This window comes from Misgurnus anguillicaudatus, chromosome 20 (genome assembly GCF_027580225.2).
Source record: "Misgurnus anguillicaudatus chromosome 20, ASM2758022v2, whole genome shotgun sequence".
NCBI lineage: Eukaryota > Metazoa > Chordata > Actinopteri > Cypriniformes > Cobitidae > Misgurnus > Misgurnus anguillicaudatus.
Window position 1 is genome coordinate 26,665,778 of NC_073356.2, and position 22,426 is coordinate 26,688,203.

At 38.2% G+C, this 22,426-nt stretch overlaps 1 long non-coding RNA gene across 1 annotated transcript in view; it reads left to right on the forward strand.

Moving 5' to 3' along the window:
• Positions 1-8,282: 8,282 nt before the first annotated feature.
• Positions 8,283-22,426, forward strand: part of LOC141351355 (uncharacterized) — a 30,766-nt gene continuing 16,622 nt past the window's right edge. Inside the window, exons 1-3 of the long non-coding RNA XR_012359582.1 lie at positions 8,283-8,339; positions 11,670-11,786; positions 15,418-15,527. This is a non-coding gene — a long non-coding RNA (uncharacterized lncRNA). The remainder of the gene's footprint in view (positions 8,340-11,669; positions 11,787-15,417; positions 15,528-22,426) is intronic.

Below are 22,426 nucleotides of genomic sequence, written 5' to 3' on the forward strand. Positions count from 1 at the left end.
ATTTTAATAACATAGAAACGATAAGATAAAAAAGTCTACCGTGATGCATATTGTTATCATGATATAAAATGAATCCTATCACAACATAAGTTTTTGGTCATATCCCCACTCCTAGACAGAACACACCGCTGGTTTAAAATGGACCCAATGCTGGGTTACTATAACCCATGGTTGCATAACAACAACCCAACATTGGGTCATTTTTAACCCAGCATGGAGTAATTTTTATCCAAGCATGTGTTCTGTCCAATATTTACAAATTAAGGGTTAAAAACACATTTTTAGAGTGAATGTTTTTTAAGCATATTTTCTTAAGTTTTAATACTTTGAATTATTTTAGTTTTAAATAATTTGTACTACTTTAAATTTTGGTACTCTGTAGGGTCTTGATGTAGCCTGGTTAAACCAGACCATTCTCAGTAGTAACCGAGTTATGGTCTGGCAAAGCTTCATAGACAAATCATTTCCAAAGGGGCGTCACCTACAGATGTCTCTCAAATACCTCTGTGTCCAATTGGATAGACCTAAAACCAATCAGACCGATGAAGGAGATGACGTATGCAGAGCTACTGTATATCAGACTTTTGCCGGATCCAGTCGGTAATATCTTTTTTTTTTTTAGATATGAAGGCTTCGAGTGTTTTTCTTTGCTCGGGTTTTAACGAAAAGGTTAAATCGCTTAAGACAGACGTGATAACTGATTTTTAACCAGTGATGTTCCACGGCGGCATCCATCTTTGTAATGTACAAAATCTGCTTTACCGTTGCTGAGCTGTCGTTACCTCTTTGTAAGACTACTTGCAGAGCAAATCTAAATTTGCCGGAAGTTGTCTGGGTTTTTCAGGCTAGTCTTGATGCCCAATTTGTGTTGTTTGTGAACCAATGGTGTACTATTTGGGATTACTTGTGACGTTGTCTGCGAAATCCAGGCTGACCTAATCACTTACTGATTTCACAATGATTTTAATTTATGACATTATCTTTTCAGTCAGTATTTAAGAGCACCAATTATCCGGTTCACGATTTTACATTTTCTTTTGGTGTGTAAGTGTGTATTAGTACATGTTAAGGATATGCAAAAGGTACAAACCCCAAGGTAAGCGATGATGCGAGTTATTGTCTCCAATGTAAATCCCTTTTCTTGGACTACAACAAACACACAGATTGTAGGCAACAGTTTACTTCCTGGGATTGTGATGTAGACAAGACCAACATTATCATAATTTCTCCCGCTTTGGACTTACAGCCTGTAAGTTAGCATTGCGACCGAATCTCTCAAACATGGTAAGGGCGTCACAACGTACAGATTAGCAGGCCAATCAAGGACACAGAGCTTTTTTTTTAAAAAAGTGTTATTTAACCATAAACCATGCAAACACATTGTATTATACCAAATACACAAAATTACATAGTTTTTTAGCAATGAAATAGGTGCACTTTAAAGATATTTTCACAAAATGTTCTTAATGATGATGTATGAGTCTCAAAAAATGACTTTGGTTGGGTTTTCCCAGACTGGATCACAAATGGGGAAAGGGTTGACATGTAGTCTTCATCTAAATGCTACTGTACATCTCCTCCATTCTGTATGATATCTCTGGCTACAGCAAACGCACCACACTTTATGAGTTCTTTATGAAATCTACAACTCCTCTTAAATGCTTTATCAAGGCGTGGCTGTCCAAATCAGTTATAAGTTAACCAAATAAACAGTGACAATTAAATTAATAATGCATATTGTTTGCGAATGCTCCGGCTTTGAGTGATGTTCGAGAGGATGGTAATTTATTGAAAGTAAATTCATGTAATTGTGTTGGGAAGCTTGATGAGGCAAAAAAGGTGTCAGCATGATTTCCATCACTGCGAAAAGAAAAAATATTTTTAAAGAGAGAGACGAATGCACTTCAAAGCATGCTGCAGAACAAACATTTATCAATGTGTATGATTTAGAGAAAGAAAGTTTGGACATGAACGGAGCATCAGAATTCGGCTTTGTTGTGCTGGTTTGTTTTTGATATCTGCGTCTAACGGGACGTAAACAACCGCTCTGTTTACCAAAGTGGTTGACTTGGGAAACTAGAAAAAGAATTGCTAAATTTACTTGTCAGATTTTGGAAATATTGACTGAATTGGAGTGCGGGCTATATGAATATCCAAAATGCAAGACATTTTTTTTTTTTAATTCTGAGCCTTTTAATGAAGTTGTAGCATCTTAATGTTTTGAACACAGTCTCATTGCTGTCAAATGAAAATTTAATTTAAATATCGTACAGGAAATGTTTTTGTTATTTGTGTATGGAGAAAACAGAATCTACCAAAAAAAGTGAAGTAAGGGTTTTTGCCATTTAGTAATACTTAATGTGGAAATAAATTTTTAAAGAGGTGAGATTATTTTCCATTTATTTTCATAATGAATATAATTTTTGGATTTATAATGTTTATAGAAAAACTCAGTCGGCTGTAAACCGAATAATTTAATACAACATCACAGATATCTTACATACACACATACTGTACACACATACACCCAACTACCCAGCGTTTAACTTCGTTTAACTTTGCTAACAATAGGGAAGAACCAGGGCGAAATTAACGCGGGATGAAAGTAACAAAGCGATTTTCTCTGAGCCCTGATAACATTTGCATCCCAAACTATGACAGCATCTTTAGTACCCAACTTTTGACAGACCTGACAAATATCGCGTTATTTCCACACCGTTTTGCGCAAGTAGCTCAAGAAAGCTGTTTCAACCATGATAAGTAAATTCCTAAAGTGGTCTTATAACGTGTTGTGTTTCTGGTTTCATGTGTTAAAGTACTGATCAGGTTATTTAGTGCTCTAATGCTGCGTCCAGACCAGCCGCGGTGGAGGCATCAAGCGCGAGTGATTTCAATGTTAAGTAAATTTGAAGACGCGTTGACGCACGTCTGGAGGTCCCCCGGCACGAATGAGGCGTCATCTAGTTTTACTTTTTGTGCATTTTGAGTTTGACGCGAATTTGCGGCTGACGCCCGAGTCGAAAAATTTTACGTTTGGCGGAATTTCGCGCCGCGTTAACCAGTCAGGAGCCTGCTTGCTGCTGTGGCGGCAGCCCCGCCCGGAGTCACTCATTCAACATAAAGGAACGCTTGATATTGTCCGTAAGCAGTCACCCGGAGCTATACGACACAGAGATAGGATAGGAATAAAAAGGACCTCGCTTGGAAGAGTGTCAGTGAGGACATTGGGCAACCTGGTAAGTTGTAAATACACATTTCACTTTTGAGTCACGTGACGTTTATCGACCCGCGGCATTCCCTCCAATTTTTAAAAATATTTCCCCCTTATAGTAAGGTGACCAAATACAAACCGGTAACTCTCTCGACAAATGCACAATCAACATCAGCCATCTTGCAAACAGACAACCGCATAGCACTTGCCCCTCCCACAAGAAGCGGATTTCACCTTGCGGGCGTCAAATGTTTGCTGTTTCCGTGCGTCTACTGCGCTCTAGACGCGCAAATGCGCAAATTGCTGTTTCCGTGCGTCTACTGCCCTCTAGACGCGCAAATGCATTCAAACTGTTCAAGTGCGATTTTGACGCCTCAAACGCGGCTGGTGTAAACACATAACACATCCTGAAGTTTGACTTCTCAGAGTTTTTCAAAATAAAAGTAAATGGTTTAAATGTCAGGAGTATCACTTGTTACTTTTGTCCCGCTTTTAATACTGTTGCATTATGTTGAAAATTTATATTAATCCAATTTGAATTCATTTAATTTTATAGTGTTTAAACTGTTACAATTTTTTTTATTTTCAACAATTTAAGTTTGTACTGTCGGTTGCTTTTGAAACATTTGATAAAACTAACATGTAAAATGAAAATGTAATTTAATAATTTTTTTACAAAGATAAATTATAAAATAGGTTTGCAGTTACATATTAAGGAGGTTAATATAAATAAGTGTAACGCAAAAATCTATCTTGTTCTATTGTGTTAATTTTGACCCACCTGTGTGTTACTTTAAAAAATATATATCTCTGTCTCAAACATTTTCTTTTAAAATTAAGTTTTTCATAAAAAAAGAACTTTTGCTGCTCTCCCATATTATTATCAAAGAACTCTCCATTTGATGTCGTTCATGAACATATAGCGTCACTTTGGATATAAGCATCTGCTAAATAAATTAAAAAAGCTAATTCAAAAATAGTTTAAGTAATCCTTTGGCTAAACAAGTAGCACTTAGTCCTGTCAATGCCATGGCTGTGTTCGAGTCTCGGGGAACATACATATTGATAAAATGTAATGTATACCTTAACCCAGACCCAAACGTCTTTCTGATGCTTTAGCAGAGGCTAATATGATTCCCTTGCTTGAAATATGATATATCCCCGCCTCCCCCTAAACTCCTCCTCCCTGTCTCCTGCTCCTCACCGCAGACCTCAATCGATGCGTCCAGTGGTGGGGAAGAATCAGCGCATCTTTATGGCCTGTTCCCTTGGCACTGTTTAAGACACCACCACAGGCAGCTGCTTTCAGCGGTTCCACTCCAAAACCACTATTTACAGTAATGAAATCAGAGATCTGGCCACACACGCTGGACTGTATAGATTGTCTTTTTGCAAAGGTTCCACCAGATCTAGTAGATGGTAGTGTTTGCAATGCCAAGGTTGTGGGTTCGATCCCAGGAATGCATGCATGCCTATAAGAGATATACTGTTAGTCCTTCGATTCAGTGTTATCTTTCTTTCCCCTTCTTTTTCCATCTTTCAGGCCACATTCGTGACCAATAGCATCCATCAAAGTGAATTCGCTTTGATCCGTGATTAAACAGGCATGTGTATGTAGCTTGCTGCCAGGCACCATTCATAAAAAAGCAGTGTGTCGTCTTGACTGACAGCTCTCCCGCCAGGAGCTTCTGATTGGTGTCTGATGAGACAAGACTTTGATTGACAGGTTGCGAGGTTGGTCCTTGTGTGAGTGCCTATAACGTTTCACTTCCTTGTTCCCCATCTCTCTCACCGTGGCTTTCTTTTTCACTCTCCGTCTCTTTCCTGTCAGAACCGTCACTCGTCTGTCAGCTTGGCTTTGCCTGCCAGTAAATGGAGTTGTGAACGTCTTTTTTTGAGGGCAGGTCTGTGGAAAAAAACATGAAATGGGGACAAATCCACAACGGGCTGTTTTCCTTCTCTCTTTTCTTTTTGAACCTATCAAAATGAATATTTTTAAGTGTCATGCTAAATGTGACCATTGACTAGGAGTTATATTAAAAGGCACCATATGGTCTATGTATGATAAACATGCATTATTAAGTTGATAGTCTGTGTCAGATGTTAATTTACATTTGAAAAACAAGTATTTTCCTGGGTTTGATCAAAGTGGCAAATGGATCAAGATCAAGCGATATACTGCAAAAAATGACTTTCGTACTTAGTATTTTTGTCTTGTTTTCAGTAAAAATATCTAAAAATTCTTAAATTAAGATGTATTTTCTTGATAAGCCTAGGAAAATAAGTCTAGTTTTTAGATAAAAAAATATAAAATTTAGGCGAATTTGTGCTTAAAACAAACAAACAAACAAACAAACAAAAAAAATCTGCCAAAAGAATAAGAAAATTTTTCTTGAATTAAGTGTTTATGAAAAAAGTAAATTTATTTCAAGACATTTTTTCTTATTCAATTGGCAGATTTTTGTGCTTGTTTTAAACACTCATTTACTAATCTATTTATTTAAGTTATATTTTTTGTCTAAAAACTAGACTTATTTTCCTAGGTAATTTTGCTCATCAAGAAAATACATTTTATTTAATAATTTTTTAGATATTTTTACTGAAAACAAGACAAAAAAACTAAGAAAGTAATTTTTTGCAATGTATACTATAGTAACTGCTCTCTAACAGATTTTAACTGGTTAAGGAGACCTGATCCAGGTGACGAAGTGACTTCTAAAAGGCTAGTCTGTTCCTCATATAATATGGCTTCAGAGGACAATAATAATATTACATAAGTTGTATACACTATCAGAAAATAAATGGTAAAAAATGGCTGTCACTGGGGCAGTACCCTTTGAAAAGGTATTACTGTATTTTCCATTTAGGTACAGATATGCATACAGTACATTTGGTACCTTTGAGGAAGTAGTATGCACTCCTTGGCACCAATATGTTCCTCTGAGGTACTAATATAAACTCTTTAGGTGCAAAGTGTGCTTTTTTAAAGGTTACTGCCCATTTTATTTACCATTTTTCTGGGGTACTTTATTTTTTGTGGTACTTTTTGAAGTTTAGTTTTTTTGTAAATGAAAAACAATTTTACTAAAAATAAAACCAATAGACCAGAAGTCTTTAACCTTTTTCAGACCAAGGACCCCTTAATGTATAGAGAGGAAGAGCAAGGACTCCCTGTACATTATCAAATGAAGACTGGATTTACATACTTTATGATGGTTACATTACAAATATATATTAAAATTAGCATTTTGTATAAACAGATACAATATACTACATAACATCTAAATTGAATATTGATCTTAATGTGGAAACCTTAATTTCACTAATGTTTTATATTATTTTATGTGCAAACCTTCATTTTAATCAGACATTTTATAATTTCTATTATATGACTATTAATGCATTTCTGTTTAAAGGGATAGTTCGGCCAAAAATGATATTAAACCTATGATTTACTCACCCCCAAACTTTCCGAGATGCATATGTCCATCATTTTTCAGACAAACACATTTTCAGTTATTTTAGAAAATGTTTTAGATCTTTTAGTTAATCAAATGTAAAGTTACGCGGTCCACGTCCTTCAAGTCCAAAAAATGTGCATCCATCCTTCACAAAATAAATCCAAACTGCTCCACGATGACGAAAAAGGCCTTCTGAGGGTAATCCGTGCGGTGTTGTTGTAGAAATATCCAAATGTAAAACCTTATAAGCGAAAATAACTAGCTTCCGATTAGGCCGCCATTTTTGTCGCGTTCGCATTCAAGATGCGAGCGTACGCAGTTTACGGAGGGTTCTGTGCTGCTGCTCTGTGTCCCCGTTCTCCGAATTTGTCATACGTCACAGAAAAGTGCGTACACTACGCTGAGACTCTTTTCTGAATACAGAGAATACCCAGCAAACATTTGGCCGTCCGATTACTGTTGAAAATACGTCCCTCCGTCACGTCCCATCATGGTTGAAAAATAGTTGAAATGAACATCCAATCGACGTCATCTGACTTTTCTATACATTAATACTTAAAACCCGTACATAAAATTTTGAATACATGCAACCTCAAACAAATATAGACATATACAAATGTATACAAGCGTATATAAATGCATTTTAGGACATGTTGTGCATTTGTGCCATCCAGCCATGACTAATTTTGGACGGGGAGACGACGTTAATTTCGGACCAATAGTACAACATTTGTACCGTCCTGCGGTGACCCCTTTTTGGCCGGGGAGACGACATTGCCGTCCGACCGATGTTTGCTGGGTAGATATTTTCGTTTATTAAGTTTTAAATTTGGATATTTCTACAACAAAACCATGTGGATTACCCTCAGAAGGCCTTTGTTTATCATGGTGGAGCCATCTGGATTTATTTTGTGAGGGATGATTTTGGACTTGAAGGACGTGGACCCCGTAACTTTACATTTGATTAACTAAAAGATCTGAAACATTTTCTAAAATAACTGAAAATATGTTTGTCTGAAAAATGATGGACATATGCATCTCGGACAGCTTGGGGATGAGTAAATCATGGGTTTAATTTCATTTTTGGCCGAACTATTCCTTTAATGCCTAATTTAATTTCCTCCAAAAAATAAAAAATATTTGGAGGATCACCAGTGATACCACCACGGACCCCCTGTAGAAGATACATGCAATAGACCATGGTTACTACATTACTACAATGGTCACTAAAAATTGACCAAGTAACCATACTGTACTTTTAACCATGATTTAATAATTGGTAATATATAAACCATGGTTGCTACACTTTAACTATAGTAAAACCATGGTAAGGGCTTATAGCCATATTCAATATGACCTCTCATTGTATGCTTTTGCGTTACACTGAAAAAATGAAAGCGTATGGAGTAAGAACGACATGTGGGTGAACAAATGATGACATATTTTTCATTTTGTTTGAATTAATCAGTTTAGAATAACTGAGAACATTCTGTGTCTTTATTAGATGATGTGTAGCCTGTGTCTAACCGTACAATATATCACAAAACATTAGGAATTGCAGATCATGTTTTGCATGCGTGTTAATATGTGTTTGTATGTGTGTGTGTATCAGTCTTTTCAGAGAGCAGACACTGGGCACCACATGGATTCCCTAACAATCATCAGAGGTAGATGAGGCCAATTCATCATCAGTCTCCGTGTGTGTGTGTGTGTGTGTGTTTGGGTATGTGGTACATCATTATGAAAGTGATGGAATAAGCCTCCAGCACAAACCAGCGTTCAATCTATCCTGAACCCTTTGTTCTTGACTAGTCTGAAAAAACTTCAGAATTTCGCTCAAATAATGCTAGCACGTGAGGAAACCCTGATCTATATCCTCAAACGCAGGAAAACGTCCTGGAAATTTCATTTTCAACCTCAGCTAATGGTCGTGTCATTGAAGCTCCTTCTCTTACTCATCTGCCCGCAAACACGCTCGGGTATGGCGCGGAGCCATACAGTCTGTGTTAACATGATTTGGTGAAAACAAGTACACGGGCAGCTACCAGTGTAGCAGACATTGATTGACATTGAACTGCTCTCTTATTTACTGCTGGGGTTTCTCATCCCCGGTCGACAGATTAGAAAGTGCTGTCTGTAAGCCGGATCCAGGCCTTTTTCCCCGTCTAATTCTATTTCGACTGTAAAACATGGTGTCATCATTTTCTGACAGTCCTCGAGACAGAATTTATCTCATCATTAATTAAAGCTCGTATTTCTTACACGCCGGCTCTTAATTAGAGAGAGGTCATTGGGGAGGGCTTATTAAATGGAACAAATTCAACCAACGTTAAAAGAAGAGTTCTCTCTCTCTTTCTCACATACACACAAAAAGGACGGAAAAGCGTGCATGTGTGCGTGTCGTGTTCGTCTGGACGCAATGATTGATAACTACACCAGTGTGAGCTGCATACTGGGAGGGCTTGAACGGAGACTGGGGACGCGGGGCGGCGATTGGAAACATATGCTGTGAGGAGACGAGACAGATTACAGAAGAGGCCATGTCACAGATGCTGGTTTATCATGCCATCCCTTTCTCTCTTTTCTTTCCCCTCTCGATTCCCTCTCCCCCCTCACCTGGTATTTTTAGTCGACCACTGACGTTTTTGTCAGAAAGAAGCCGGAAAGAAATGATTACATGGGGGGGTCTCCACGCGTCGGATGGGAGGAGAGAAAAGATAGAGACTCGTCCCCGGTGATTCGGGTGACACTGTTTTGCATTATCATAATTCAAAAAGACAGAATGGGTTTGGCTTGTCGCAAAGACAACAGCTGTTTTGCTCCGCTGTGACATTTGTTGCCAAATTTCATCGCACGGCTTTGGAGGGGCGACGCGCGCGTTCGCCGCTGACCTGCCGCTGGGTTTGGCACGCACCGGCCCACACCGGAGAAGAAGCCAGCAGGTGACATCTTGTCAGTGAAAGAGAGGGAAAAGGAAAGATGGAAACACCAGTTCTCTCCATTGTGACACATCTGGTACACAGGATCGTATTCACACTCTCCACCCCTCTTTTGCATTCAAAGAGAAAAAAAAGGAGTGAGTGAGAAAGTGCAGTCGTCTCCATCGTAACTGTGTGTAATGATGGGGAAAGTTTGTGTTTGATTGACAGCGTCGGCCTTGTCTTAATTGGACATAATTTGGTGCAATTTTGAGAGGTCCCATTGACTGACCAAATAATAACAGTGGAATGGACTCAGCGCTGTTTTCATAAGTAATAGTGAAAAGGCCCCCACACATCATTAGTTCCATTTTCACATTAGAAAAATAAGCCTTTTGAACTAATATACCCTTCAAAACACCGAAAGTAAACGCGGTGGGTATGAACTACAGATAATAAATGTCAGCGTGCTCGAGGATCAAAGATGAGGATTTTGATGCTAGATTGCTTCTTTATGTGACACAGTTGGAAAATTGCATTATGGGTAGTTGATATATTATGTCTCCATGGATTTTAAGTTACAATATTGTATAAGGGAAAGCATAATCGTAAGCAACAAAAAATCACTTCCACTACACTGCAAAAAATTATTTTCAAGAAAAAAATGCTTAGCATGTTTGACTTGTTTTCAGTAAAAATATCTAAAAATTCTTAAATTAAGATGCTTTTTCTTGATGAGCAAAACGACCCAAGAAAATAAGTCTAGTTTTTAGACCAAAAATATACAATTTAAGTGATTTTCTGCATAAAACAAGCAAAAAAATCTGCCAATGGGGTCAGCAAAAAATCATGACAATTTTTCTTAAACACTAAATTAAAAACAAAATTCAAGAAAAAATTGCTTACCCCATTGTCAGATTTTTATTGCTTGTTTTATGCACAAACCACTTAAATTTGATATTTTTGGTCTAAAAACTATACTTATTTACTTGGGTTGTTTTGCTCATCAAGAAAAAGCATCTTCATTTAAGAATTTTTAGATTTTTTACAGAAATAAAACAAAAAATAAGATTTTTTTCTTGAAAATCATTTTTTGCAGTGTAGTTCATTTTAAAATTCTGTCATAATTTACTCATCTTCATGTTGTTCTAAATTTGTATGAATTTCTTTTTTCTGATGAACACAACATAAGATATTTTGATAAATGATGGTAAACACACAGCAGAAAGTGACCATTGACTTCCATAGTAGAAAAAAATATTTTGAAAGTATTGTGATAAATAATGAAGAAAATATTTTGATAAATGATTGTAAGCACACAAGTGACAATACTCATTAAATTCCATTATATTTTTTTATTCCTACTATGGAAGTCAATGGTCACTCTGTGTGTGTGTGTGTGTGTGTGTGTGTGTGTGTGTGTGCGTCATTTCTCAAAATATCTTCTTTTGTATTCATCAGAAAAAAAGAAATTCATACAGATTTAGAACAACATGAGAAGGAGTAAATGATGACAGAATTTTCATTTTAAAGGCGCAGTGTGTAAGTTTTAGCGGCATCTAGTGGTGAGGTTGCGAATTGCAACCAAAGGCTCAGTCCGCTGCTCACCTCTTGCTTTAGAAACACATAGAGAAGCTACGGTAGCCACCACCGGACAAACATGCCATCGCCAGAGACAACTTAGTAAAAAAGTTTGTCCATTAAGAGCTTCTGTAAAAACATGGCGGCACAAAATAGCGACTTCCATGTAAGGGGACCCTCTGTGTATGTAGATAAAAACGCCTCATTCTAAGGTAATAAACACATAACGGTTCATTATGAAAGGTTCCTGATAATATAGTTTGGATATTATTTTGCATTTCAATCAAGAGATCCTTCTAAAAATTACACATTGCACCATTAAAGTGAACTATCCCTTTAAGTGGTCCTGCTGTGTTACAAATGCACTTTTTTAAAGTATAAATATTTAATGTGCTATTTCAATTAATTTTAAAACAAAAAATAAAAACAGCGTTAGATGGAGTTTTTCACACCAAACATGACATGATTTTTGTCTTGTTTTGACTTTTTATTATGTAGGCTTGTTCGTCACAGATGAGTGATATCAGATGTGTTGGGTTTATTCGTACAACAAATGACGACCAGCAAGCAATGCTCAAGAGCTCTGCAGGTGACACTGACATTAACTGTGCACAGGTCAGTGTCCGTACACACACACATACATAGACACACCTGTCACACAACATCACACAAATAGCACGTGACATAACAGAAAACAGGACAAAATGTCCAAGGCCAAGAACATGACACTGCAGCCAACGGAGCACCAGTCCTGTGATCTATACCACATACAATCTCTTTTTATGAGGTAATGGTGTTATGATTATGACATCACACATCAGATTCACTTTGTCCAAAACAAAAAAAGCCAATTTTACTTTCTCACATGCACAAGGCGTGTCAGACGAAACTTTCTCTTCCGCCGTTTACTCGCCTGATGCATTAAATGGCATGATATAGTGGTTTATACGAAAAAACATCGACTTGAAAAGAGCCAGGAAAAAGGGCAGCGTAAACACGGTACGGGGAAACGCATGACTGGCCCTGAGCTCCTGAAGGAGTTGATTTTCAGCTTCACTTCTAAAAGTCTCTTTTAAAGCTTAATGGCCTTGATTACAAGAGTCTAAGAGCAGAAAGAAAGAGGGGCGATCACTCGCTCTCATCAGCTCCCGCTCAAACGACTGCAAACTCTCTGAATATAATTAACTAAATTAAAGCGCTGAGCCCACAAGTTCTTCCCCTGCAAGCCCGGCTCATTTACATGCCGGATGTTTGTAATTTAAAAGAAGAGTCCTTTGGTTTCTCTGTGTGTTTGGGAAAAATATGAAGGCAGGGACTGGGGGGGATGAAGAAAGAGAGAAGGAGCGGAGAAAATTAGTCAAGTTGCAGAATTTAGGAGCAATAATATGCAAAGAGCTGAGGAGCGTGTTTTCGTAACAGCCCTGTGGTTATGAGTGTATCGTTAATTATTAATGGGATCTTTCAACCTCTTTGTTTCATCCTATCATGCATTCCAAAAGAAGAACAATCTCGGAAACTTCGAAAGAGCAGCGTCTGTATATTTTACAAATAGCGCAATGAATTAATGCCGGCGATACGCATCAAATACGCATCACGCGAAATGTCACACTGCGAGTGTGCAGACAGGTGGAAATACGTAAATTACTAAATGTGATGTAGCTTAAATGTTTACTGTTGTAATCCGAGTCAAGTTGCGTTGTTTTTAAATGCAGTAGGCAGTAAATGAACTCTGCATTGGATCGACATCATTAATAACTTTTTAAAATTGCAATATCATTTATTTGTATCCAAGTCCTTTGTTCTGACATTTCTCTCTATCGTTTATCTTTTCATTATCTGTTTTTTTTTCATGTGCATCTTTTCCCTCTCTTCACATGCTCAAGAGTATTATAATCATCTGTGTTTATTTTCTGAAATATTTCACTGATAAAGCATTCCGAGTGAAGGATTGCCTTAATATCGTTGCCGAAATTAAATGATAATTAAAAATTGTTAGTTTAAAGCAATTGCCGTCCATAAAACTTAGATTACCCGAATATTATCCACATTTCATTTTTATGTGTTTACTCAAATGATTACTCACAATAATTTTATGTACTTTCCAAAGCATACGTCAAAGTGTGCAAGAGCAAGCGAGAAAGATAAGAGAGATGAAAAAGTTCATCGTCTGCAGTATAAAAACACATTAAGTATTTTTACATCGAGCCTTTTCACAAAAATATCGGGTTCTCGTGTTGTTTCAAGCAAAAGCAGATGTTCGCAGAATGTTAGTGAATGACAGTTCGGTCACCATTCACTTTCACTATGCAGAATTTCTCCTCTTGTGTTTTAAAGAAGAAAGAAAGTCATACAGGTTTAAAACAACACGAAGTTGAGTCAATGTACATTTTAAAATCGAAACGTCACGGCCCTATCTGGTGTGGCAATCTTCCTCTGTTGTTCCGCCAACATCTGCATTTATTTGCAATAGTTTTTCTTCTTTCGGTCCTTCAAAGGCAAAGAAAGATGCATGTGTGGCGGTGAAGCTATGACTCTCGCATCGCCTGTGCGACTGGTTTCCTACATTACTTAGGGGAAAATTCCTTTTCCCAATTCAGCTTGTCAGGACCAATTTGGGAGAACAGTAAGCATGCGCCTGCCGCACCTCCCATTCGGCCAAGCCGCTCATCGCCATGGTGACAGCTTGATTAGATCATCAATCCTGGCCGTGAACAGCGTTCTTCCTGAACACCTGTGCAGCCAGGTCACCCGAGCCTCTTAGCTACCGTTGTATGCATGACCCCCACATGCAGCTCCAGACTGCAGTTACATTCACCCGGAGTGTAAAAAATCACCTGCGTGTATGAATGAGACAGACTGAATAAAAAGACTGATAGTGGCAGGGCTGCAGATGCAATATGAACATAAACAATGTTGTTCTTTTTACTTTCTTTTACTTTCAATATATAAAAGTATATGCAGCGTATTTAATCTCGAAAAGTGATCTCTAAGTGCTTTTATATCTGGAACCATACATTTAGCCATACTTTTGTTATTTGTTTGCTACATTTCAAATGTCTCTGTATGTGCACGGTCAGAATTTTTTTCAAAAATGGTCCTTCGCTGTCACAGGGACAGTTTAGGACTTTAAAAAAGTCCTAATATGTACTACTTAGGTACAGATAATAATACATTTGGTGCCAATATGTACCTACAGTATGAGGGGACTTTAATTGTACAATTTTATTTTTAAAACTTTTTAATCTAAAAGAGTAAACAAACACAAACCATTTCAATATTTTGTATGTGAAAATCCTCACTTTTTTCTACCCAAAGTATGATAGTTCCTCAGATGTGTCGTCATTTCCATTACATCCAAATTAAACAATTAGACAAATTAAACTAGCGAGGGATTTTATGTTCTAAAAGTCCACAGGGCCAAAAACACCCTTCTATGTTTTCCCCCCGAAATCGTTGAAATTTTTTGAATATAATTTGCATACGCTATCAGACATTACGAATATGTTCTAATGTACTAATTAAAATCGAATTAAATGTCCTGTTGAGACCCACACGCACTAGCGAAACATTATCTCGAAGAGAGATTCTAAGAGAGAACGTCGCCGGTGGATTGAACTACGTTAAATGAGTCCGCTCTCAATAAACACTACGAACAAAGCGCTGCCCATTTATGCAGCGAGTCATATATCACAGAGGCCGAGATTAATTCTCCCCGGGCGTTAACTGGGTCTTCTGCCTCATGTGTGTCTTTAGGGTAGTTAAGAGCTTGGCTTATACAGGAACTGCTTGGCTGTGTTGTCCTACCACGAGGCTAAGAGTCCGATGAAATGCGCACCGCACAAATGGATATTCGTTATTCTGAGTCAGCAAAGTTAAAGAGAGTTAAACAAATTATATTTGTTTTGATAATAGGGTTGAATATATACTTTTTAAAACTTTCAAATCGAGTCAAGGTTTCGTTAGTATCAGCAATTTTACCCTTGCTGGTAAATTATTTAGATACAGTACGCTATAGTTCATCCTTTTTGCCGTACACATCAGTTATATCAAAAAGTTAGTTAGCAAAGTATTTGAAAACCTTCACTAAAGAAGATACAGGTAAAAAGGAGAGGTTGTTCCACTTACACAGTCTCATTCATTATTTCGAAACACCTTGCAATACCAGAGAAAAAAATCTGGTTTTATGAATTAGCAGTTATGTGTGTGCATGTTTTTATTTTTTCTTCTCTGATGTCCCACTTTTTAGAGGCTTGTCCAGCTGTGTGTGAGTGAAACCAGGACTCATTGAAAATTCTGTGCCGACACCGTGACCGTCTCTTGGTACACCTGTGTCTGTCATGCTAAAAGGATTCAGAGGTTTGTATTTCTGTTTACTTACAGTGACATCACTGTGTTTTTGTCCATACAGTCAGATCAGAAGTGTGCATTCCTGTGTTTCTCTAGCTTAACGCGTAGAGCATGGCGCTAGCAAGGTCATAGGTTTGATTCCTTGGGTATGCATGTACTAGAGCTGGACTATATGGCCAAAATTTCTATCGCCGATATACTCCTAAATTTTGGTAAATCAAATGGCTGTATGAATGTTTAAAAAGCAAAGAATGCCCACAACAAATGTCTGTGTATTTAGCTTTCATAAAAAAAGTAAACTCACCGTCAAATAAACAGACTGTAAGGTGCACCTGAATGTCAGTCAGTGATAAATGCTGTAAAGCCATGCTTACATTACACTTTAAGCATGCAAGTATTTGTCGGACGTTGCTGCGGAAAGAGGGCGGGGAGCAGCTCATCAGTATAATCTTTGGCTTCATCCATTTGTGCTTTCAGTAGAGAGAAAGGTCATGCAGTGATAAACCGGTTATGTACTGGTCACAACGCTCCACATGATATGAAATCACAGGAATTCGCAAAAAAACGTCGCACAAGCTTGCGTTTTCGGTCTGACTCATTCGTTTGCGTATGAATGGAAGCCATTGGAACGAAAAATCTAATGCAGCAGTCTCATATGAATGGATTTCTTCATTCATAGTATTAACTTTCATAGTTCCATATTTTAAATCAATTTGCTATTATAGTAATATGTGGAAAAATATTAATACATATCCTAAGTTAAAGTGACCCTAAAAAAGTCCTTACAGAGAAACGTGGAGTTTTTTTTGTAATTGTTGTAGACAAAAATCCTTCATCTTGCGGCACAATGCAAAAATGCAAAGGAATATGCGGGATATTTATGCAATGAAATTGCGGGAACTTACCAAAATTGCGGGAACTTGAAAAACTGTGTGAACTTGCAGCTTTTCATTGATGTTCACATCGCGTAATTACGTCACTTCCTAACATTACCATGACAACAGGGGACATTGCTGCGCATGTGTGAAGTAAATGCAATTTTTCAACTTTCTGCTAAGATATATATCACTTTTTGATACGAAAATGCGGGGATTATGAAATCATGCAAGCCCCGCATATTTTGCGATCAGAAATCTGAAAGTGCGAAAGTGCGGCGTACTTAAAAAATGCGCCCCCCATAAATATGCAGACTTTGGCTGATTATGCATTGATTCATGCAATCGCATAATGGCGTTTTTCTGGAGGGACTGCTAAAACTTTTGAATGGTAGTATGCTATTTAATGTTACATAAGATAGTTGGACAGAAAAATGTATATTAACTCATTCCCCGCCATTGACAAGTTATCTCGTCAATTAAAAGAAAACATTTGCATGAAAAAACATAATCCTGATGAGTTTTATGGTAATCTGTAATACCGCAATTACCCAATTTATAAAAAAAATCATAGCTAAAACTTATTTTTTTATTTTACACTCTGTGTATGTTTTGATAATCGTTCTGAATGTGATCTCTAACAAAATTCCTTCACAAAAATGCAATTATTTTAGCTTTTTGCTAAAACATTTTTATTTTTGAAGAAAAATACCCATATTTAAGAGTTTATAAACCGAGAAAAAAATTAAGATAGGATGAAATGTTTTTTTCCCGTGTTGTTTGTTTGTTTGTTTGTTTGTTTGTTTATTGTTTGTTTGAAAGCAGAGGGTCTGTTCTTTTATTTGATATATTTGTATGTAACTAACCCCACACCTTCTTTTCATACTTCTGAGTGACGACGGGCCAACGCTACAAAGTCCCAACCAGATAAATTGACCGCATGGTGACAATGATATGACTTGAAGCGAGGTACAGGTGAGCGATTGAAATCCGATCAGGAATTGCGTTCTCCTCGCTGTCCTAGAGAGCGTGGCTCATGGTTGCTTAGCTACGAAAGACGCCACAGGAGCACGCTTTGGAAGGAAGAAGCTTCTTGACGCGGATTTAACATTCGTTTTAGACATAACATGGGAATTGCCACGGGACACTGTAATGTATATTAAAATATAGGAAATTTGTTTAGAAACCAAATCACTGTTATTGAAAAAAACATATTCAGCAAAATATATTGCTATTGAATTATTGTCCAGCCCTGGCATGTACTGATAAACAGTATAGCTTTAAATCAATGCACTGTGGTCCAATGTAAATGATTAAATAATGAGCACAGTTCCATAGATTCAATGATTTACAGTAAGCATTTACGTAATATTTTAATAATACTGTCAGTCACTGTGAGTTTTAGATGAGTTTTAAAATGCCATCGTGCAAATAAGACAGCTTTGTTATAAAAAGTTTGACATTTATGATTTGAGAATGTTAGTTTAAATAGTTTGACATAGTCAAACCGCAGTAAAGTTGTCTTATCAAATCAAAAGCACGTTGTAGTTTTATTTGAGTTTATTTCTTTCTTCTGCTGACAGATTAGGTTTTAATGGCCCCGTTCTAATTGTAAGACTGTTTAATATCATCAATTTTAAGCCATGTCTACATTCAGCATCTGTATTATACTACACGCCGGAAAACAACAGTTAATTCACATGACGACGCTCATTTGTTTGTTGGTTATTAATTGCGCCCGGGCAGTTTTTCCTCAACACCAATAAACCAACAATAGTTTTCAAATCACCTGAAAAATGAGTCCAAGGACGAGGCGGCCCGGAGAAAGGCGTGGTGCCCAGCCTGAAAAACGATCAGCCACATTGACCAAGATGAATGGAGCTCAGATGGGTTTTAATTAGTGCAGCTGGGCTCATTAATTATAAACCCCCAATACAAATATTGTTATATTTGAGGAAATTTGTGATTTATTTTATTTGGTTGCCTGTTAGATGGAGATGAATGGTAGTTCATCGTGAACGTTGCAGGCGCACAAAAGCAGATAAAAGGAGAGAAAAGCGAAGATCGGCCACGGGGCAACATCGGTTATTATTCCGCGCACAATCGAGTGAAACGAAAAAGAAATGCACGCAAATAACCAATGAAAAGCAGCGTAACAATCCTACCGCTGCCTTTAATCTTAAAGGTGAAACTTTCATGTGATCAAACGCTTGCCTGCAGCTCAAATTTGTTAGTGAGTTATAAAGCAATAATGAGACTTTTCAAAACTACATTTATTTACACAACGGTATCTTACTGTAAAAAGAAATAAGGGCATATTTCATAGGATTTAATATAAATGTATTAAACGCCCATACTCACTATAAGGACATTACTCAAAGGAATGTCTTTTTATCATTAATATCTGTTGTTGTTTCCCAGACTTGAATTATAGATTTGTATATTTTCTCTCTTCTATTTCCGCTTTGTTTCACAAACTTCACTTTTGTTCGCGTCAGCTGCGTCAGTTGTGTGAAAAAAACGGAGCCGCGGTGAATCGCAGCGCTCCGGTTCGCCCCAGCCCAGCGTGACTGTGGAGAGCCTGCCGGAATCCAGCAGAAAATGCCAGAACTGAAGGCTGCTCGGCCCAGTCATCCTTAGCAGAGAGACATTAGTTACGATACATTATCTGAACGGCCTGCCATCGTTTTAGAGCAAACCTTATGGATTTTAGTCTGTCACTTTATTTCTTCTTCTCAAAAGCGCACACACAAACACACACACACAAACGCAGAGGCATACAGTACATATTGGAGTGGACACACGGGAACACGTATAATAGGCTTACACGACCGCGGTTAACTCGCACACCCTGCAATTACAAACATACAAACATACACACGCGCTCTCTTTATGTGGACGCCCCCCACCTCTTGCTACTCACACTCCTTGGGCTATAATAAATTTCTTTGAAACATGACTCTACACATGAGGGGATGGCAATCGTGAGAGCTGAAATTAAAATTTCATTATTTACTGCACTTGTGTTTCAGGGTGCAATTAGTATCTACAGAGCATGGAGCAGGAATATATAATCCTATTTATTCGTTCTTTTTTCTTTCTCTTTCTTTCATTCTCTTTCTTTCTTTCTTTCTTTCTTTTTCTCTTCTATATCTCTCTCGTTCTCCATTGCACCTTGCAAAAAGTGTGACCATGGTAACTGCTGCTATGACTACTGCATTGACCTTAGGACATAGTGGTAAATTGTGTTTTTTTCCCCGTTAAGGATTATTTCTGTACACACTAGTGCAGTGAACTAAAAAGGAGAAAGAAGAGAAAAATAACATCCTGGCGTTGGATTAAATGCAATCATTGTCAGCCCAGAACCATGCCATTTATCAGCCTAGTGTTTTGGACTGTATAATAAGTTTCGTATATTAATACAATTTTTCATGTTACACCACTGGCTGAGATTCATGACCAGCAGGTGATCTCAGGTGATCATTGAATTACATGAACTGTAATGAGAGAGAGAGAAAGAAGGAGAGGGATAGGAAATAAAGGGCGGAGTGTGCTGATGTTCTTGTGTTTAGTACACTGAACACCATGTTCATGCTTATTTTCTGATCTCCTTTAAACTTTTATATCATTTATTTAGAATTTAAATAAGGGTATGCTCTAATGACAAATTTGCTGTAATGATGGCAGCACTTGAATTTGCAAACTTGATCAAAGTTATACCAGAATGATTTGGGAATGTTAGAAAGAGCATTTTATGTGGTTCAGAGCAACAACAACAAATATATATATTTCAAGTTTTTAGGGTAAACTCCCCTTCCACTTGAGCAATAGCAAACAGCTGCAGGATCTCTTAAACCTAAATAAAATTGAATCCTAATTTCGAATTTTAAAGAAATGAGTCTTTTTACTTCATTCTGCTCAAAAACGCTCAAGATGTGTTTAGTGCCAAGAGAGGTCACACTTATACACCGACGATGCCTAAAAGACCCTTAGTCCTGAAAATTAAATGTTTTGTTTTTTTGTACATACTTCCTGATTTTCTGTTTGTATCTTAATAAAATAGATTGAAAAATAAATATGGATGGACATGAAAACTTTTAAAACAACAAGTCTGGTGGTGATGGCCTAAGACTTTTGCATAGTACTGTATATATGTACAAAAGAGCTATGGGGTCAGTGTTTGTTGGGCAGTGATTGATGGTCAGTGTTTGTTGGCCAGTGTTTGTTGGTCAATGTTTTTTGGCCAGTGTTTGTTGGTCAGTGATTGATGGTCAGTGTTTGTTGGGCAGTGATTGATGGTCAGTGTTTGTTGGTCAGTAATTGTTGGGCAGTGATTGATGGTCAGTGATTGATTGATGGTCAGTGTTTGTTGGTCAGCGTTTGTTGGTCAGTGTTTTTGGGCAGTTTTTGTTGGCCAGTGTTTTTGGGCAGCGTTTGTTGGGCAGCGTTTGTTGGGCAGTGTTTGTTGGGCAGCTTTTGTTAGACAGCGTTTTTTAGGCAGTGTTTGTTGGGCAGTGTTTGTTGGGCAGCTTTTGTTGGACAGCGTTTTTTAGGCAGTGTTTGTTGGTCAGTGTTGGTTGGTCAGTGTTTGTTGGCCAGTGTTTGTTGGTCAGTGTTTGTTGGACTGCTTTTGTTGGACAGCTTTGTTGGACAGCGTGTGTTGGGCAGCGATTGATGGTCAGTGTTTGTTGGGCAGTGATTGATGGGCAGTGATTGTTGGGCAGTGATTGATGGTCAGTGATTGGTTGATGGTCAGTGTTTGTTGGACAGCGTTTGTAGGGCAGTGTTTGTTGGTCAATGTTTGTTGGCCAGTGTTTGTTGGGCAGTGTTTTTGGGCAGCGTTTGTTGGGCAGTGTTTGTTGGGCAGCTTTTGTTGGACAGCGTTTTTTAGGCAGTGTTTGTTGGTCAGTGTTGGTTGGTCAGTGTTGGTTGGTCAGTGTTTGTTGGCCAGTGTTTGTTGGTCAGTGTTTGTTGGACTGCTTTTGTTGGACAGCGTTTGTTGGACAGCGTTTGTTGGACAGCGTGTGTTGGGCAGCGATTGATGGTCAGTGTTTGTTGGGCAGTGATTGATGGGCAGTGATTGTTGGGCAGTGATTGATGGTCAGTGATTGGTTGATGGTCAGTGTTTGTTGGACAGCGTTTGTAGGGCAGTGTTTGTTGGCCAGTGTTTGTTGGCCAGTGTTTGTTGGGCAGTGTTTGTTGGGCAGTGTTTGTTGGTCAATGTTTGTTGGCCAGTGTTTGTTGGCCAGTGTTTGTTGGCCAGTGTTTTTGGGCAGCGTTTGTTGGGCAGTGTTTGTTGGTCAATGTTTGTTGGCCAGTGTTTGTTGGGCAGTGTTTTTGGGCAGCGTTTGTTGGGCAGCGTTTGTTGGGCAGTGTTTGTTGGGCAGCTTTTGTTGGACAGCGTTTTTTAGGCAGTGTTTGTTGGTCAGTGTTTGTTGGACTGCTTTTGTTGGACAGCGTTTGTTGGACAGCGTTTGTTGGACAGCGTGTGTTGGGCAGCGATTGATGGTCAGTGTTTGTTGGGCAGTGATTGATGGGCAGTGATTGTTGGGCAGTGATTGATGGTCAGTGATTGGTTGATGGTCAGTGTTTGTTGGACAGCGTTTGTAGGGCAGTGTTTGTTGGCCAGTGTTTGTTGGCCAGTGTTTGTTGGGCAGTGTTTGTTGGGCAGTGTTTGTTGGTCAATGTTTGTTGGCCAGTGTTTGTTGGGCAGTGTTTTTGGGCAGCGTTTGTTGGGCAGCGTTTGTTGGGCAGTGTTTGTTGGACAGTTTTTGTTGGACAGCGTTTTTTAGGCAGTGTTTGTTGGTCAGTGTTGGTTGGCCAGTGTTTGTTGGCCAGTGTTTGTCGGTCAGTGTTTGTTGGCCAGTGTTTGTTGGCCAGTGTTTGTTGGCCAGTGTTTGTTGGCCAGTGTTTGTTGGCCAGTGTTTGTTGGCCAGTGTTTGTCGGCCAGTGTTTGTTGGCCAGTGTTTGTTGGCCAGTGTTTGTTGGCCAGTGTTTGTTGGCCAGTGTTTGTTGGACAGCTTTTGTTGGGCA